Consider the following 3,528-nt stretch of genomic DNA (forward strand, 5'->3'; position numbering starts at 1 on the left):
TAACAGTCATGTTACGACCGGCGTATTGATAGCAATCAATGTACAGCAATAGTCCTGCTCGAACTATTGCGCGACACTTTCCGCCTAAACTGGAACTTAGTTAAGAAGAGACTTTCTTGAAACAAAAAATATCATTTAAGCGCAAAGTGTTTTCCCTGATTAGCCTTTGTGGACTGCACAGGCTAATCTGGGACGACCCTCTACGCATATGATTTAAACCCCCTTTTCATAGAGCACGGCAGATATTTAAGTATTTTCCTTTAGAAGTGATCTCTTATCTTTGTCGTCAGAGTGGACGTTGGTGTTCCGTGGCTTCCCTGGAATAGGATCGAATCCTAGAACCGCCTGGCTGACTGGAGATAGCGGTTCCACCAGTGATCCTGCTTGTCAGCAGCTGGGAAATACCTCCTGTACCAAACACTTCAGGCATCGTATCGCTTCGGTTTGGAGCAGCCTGCATATAGAACAGGTTTTACTGCGTAAAGAAAAATGTTACATGATTGCAATATATAGGATATTTAGGATTGTTTGTTTTTTGTCTGATACACCTTACATGGAACAGTAAAAAGTAAGGGACATACTGTTATTTACGTTTATTTCTAGGTAAAGATCGCGTTCTACAAAGACAGCTTGGAACAGAGCATCACTTTCGACGGCAGAAACCGCACCCTCAGCAACTGGTTCACTCCGGACAGGATCCTGAGCTCCACATGGGGCAGTGTCCGGGCAAATGCCAGCTTTTTTGCCTTTTCTATTGAAGGGTTATGACTTATGTATTTGCATTAAATACATATACACATAATGTTTTTATTTATACAAATGTTCTTTCCGATACTATCTACAGAATGTGTTATTATCAGTTACAAATTATTCAGCCAGTATTCAAAAAGGCGTTTACTTGCAAAATCTTTCACTGCCTGCAGCAGAATTTTATTCGTGTTACTTGTTTAAAGATAGAAGACATACTTCCTCAAATTTGCGGGCGCTTCATCGCTTTAACCGCTTGACGGATTTGGCTTAAATATACGCAGCTGACGAATCGCCATCTACATGTGATTGAAAAGGAAGACATTTTGGCTGCGACAAATTTTCGCAATATAATAAGCGTCTTTCAGTGTTCTACTACGGAATTCTGGTAGCATTACCTCATTAACTTGTTTACACATTTTTCTTAAAGGTAAACAGCGTGGTAGGTGTTTGAAATGAATGAATTATAGCTCCAACATTTTTAGTATTATGACATTTGCTATATACTCACATGTTTTGAGAAACATGCAAAATTGTTTATGCAATAAATTACTTTACTAAATCGTCATCATTCGACATATTTACTATTATAGGAAACATTTGGTAACTAGTAAATGAAGGCATTCCGCAACAAATGCCTGTAAAAATCATTCACCAAGCCAACATTCAATTTATATTCATATTCAAACATGTCAACATAATTGCCAGATAATATTTTCTACCGGTACCATGTTACAGGCATTGTTCAAGAGCCTTTTACGTTCAACCAACCCATTGGAGTGGGGGCTGCGCTGATGACTTGCTGATTGCTGCTGTTATAACGTCGAACTGTGCGTGTGGTTATGACAACCATATCACATATCCGAAATTTTATTTCGCTACTGGCAATAACGCAGGAAAACCACAAACATTGACAGGTAAAATGTTTAAAATTAAAGGTTAATTGAATCTCACGTTCTTTGGGTCGGGAATTTAAAGAGATTATCAGCTTGCGTGAAAAAATACATTGTAAACACATTTAAATTTTGTAAACTTTTGTTAAAATCGCGATAAACTTTAATGAGGTGACTGGCGTTATCCATCAAATCCATCACACGCATCCCTTCGTAATGACGAATTTAAGGCGATTTAAATATTGTCAACCTATTTCCGTTAAACACTGACCTTTACAACGATATTGTGAAACGAAACTATCGCCGTTCTTGTTGCATATGATGTATTGTATTCATCGACTAACCACGTTTTCAAAGTGTTGCTTGAATGTTTAACCTCTCGAAAGAACGACATCTTGGTGTAACTTGTTCTCATAGCATATCGAAATCGGCTTTTAACCAAGTTATGCCTAGTGGACTCTCCCATCCTTCTAAATTGGATCAAATTTATTTCCAAAATTAGGGATGTCCAGTTTATTTATTTCTGTTTAGAATATTTCTTACAGAAATTCATTAAAGCAAACAGCGCATACCCTGATTAGACACCGCATCGTGCGGCGTCTCATCTGGGTCTACGCTGTTTTCCAAGGCCTTTTTTTCTAGACGCTAGGCATAAATGGGTTAATTAGAGATAACCGACTATACAGATATAATCCAGGCAAACCATACAGAGAAAAGGGCTAATTGTGTAAACATAACGCTGCTATTTACTTTGTATGATTACAAAAACGTACGATGCTCAATTACGCTTTGGTATAGCATTGTAATGTGTTTACGTGTTACTTTTATATTAATTAACACAATATATGTCTAAGAATATGCGATCAAACTTGAATTCGTAAAGCATGCATCAACCAATTAATGGTGTTTTCAATTTATTCAATCAACCCATGCATTATATACATTTCATCATCACTTTCTTTTTTTTTCAGGAATGGCTTTGGCCGATGGCTTCGCAATTTTCATCAAATAGGAATCATTCATTTATTTACCCATTTATGCCTAGCGTCTAGAAAAAAGGCCTTTGCAGACAGCGTAGACCCAGATGAGACGCCGCATGATGCGGCGTCTCATCAGAGTCTGCGCTGTTTGTTCAAAGGAATTTCTGTAATAAATATTCTAAATATAGAAATAAATATAATAGACATCTGTAATTTTGGAAATAAATTGATTCAATTTAGAAGGGTGGGTGAGTCCACTATGCATAAATGGGTTAACAGACATGCGTCTGTATATCGATGCGTTTATATGTCAATGATTCTTTTTTGCAACGACATTACTACCAAATATTTGTTGAAATCTACCGATGTCTACACCAGTTTATTATTCATGTTTGTATAGTATGTATATTCATGAAAGCAATACACTGATTTTTCGTAACTTAGATTTTGAACAATATTAAAGAATAAAGCAGTGGTTTCACGATCACTAGTACCAGATGTAACATTTTGAATGATGTTCTCAATACATAGTATTTCTATTTATTGATAAGTGCACCGATAACGTTTTGATTTAACCTTATATTTTAATCATATTGTGTAGCCTCTAACTTAAATTTCCGATGACCTGAATACCGCCTATACAATGGAGTTGTAAATGACATTAGTCATCTCATTTAAACACGTGGTTATTAAAAATTTATCTCTTTACCGTGTTTCCGTAGTTTCATTATTCATGTCTGGACTGAGCTTGCGTTAATTTAGATTCCACTTCTAAATGCAACATTTGCAAATGATCATAATAGAGAATAACCGGTTACTGCCTGATCTTTTTGTAATATATCAGGCAATGCTTTGAATATAAGTTCCATAGTGGGAATACTCATAACAACCATAATACGTGCATGATT

The 3,528-nt window shown here is 36.3% G+C and overlaps 1 long non-coding RNA gene across 2 annotated transcripts; it reads left to right on the top strand.

Annotated features, from left to right (window-relative positions):
* The first annotated feature begins 294 nt into the window (after positions 1-294).
* Positions 295-3,328, top strand: LOC127851381 (uncharacterized). Of its 2 annotated transcripts, XR_008035747.1 has the most exons (4): positions 295-469; positions 604-761; positions 1,486-1,664; positions 2,612-3,328. It is a non-coding gene; the product is annotated as an uncharacterized LOC127851381 (long non-coding RNA). The 2 variants fall into 2 exon arrangements; XR_008035746.1 differs by having other exon boundaries at positions 604-1,664.
* Positions 3,329-3,528: the final 200 nt, after the last annotated feature.

Source organism: Dreissena polymorpha, chromosome 11, assembly GCF_020536995.1.
Source record: "Dreissena polymorpha isolate Duluth1 chromosome 11, UMN_Dpol_1.0, whole genome shotgun sequence".
In the NCBI taxonomy this organism is placed as follows: Eukaryota; Metazoa; Mollusca; class Bivalvia; order Myida; family Dreissenidae; genus Dreissena; species Dreissena polymorpha.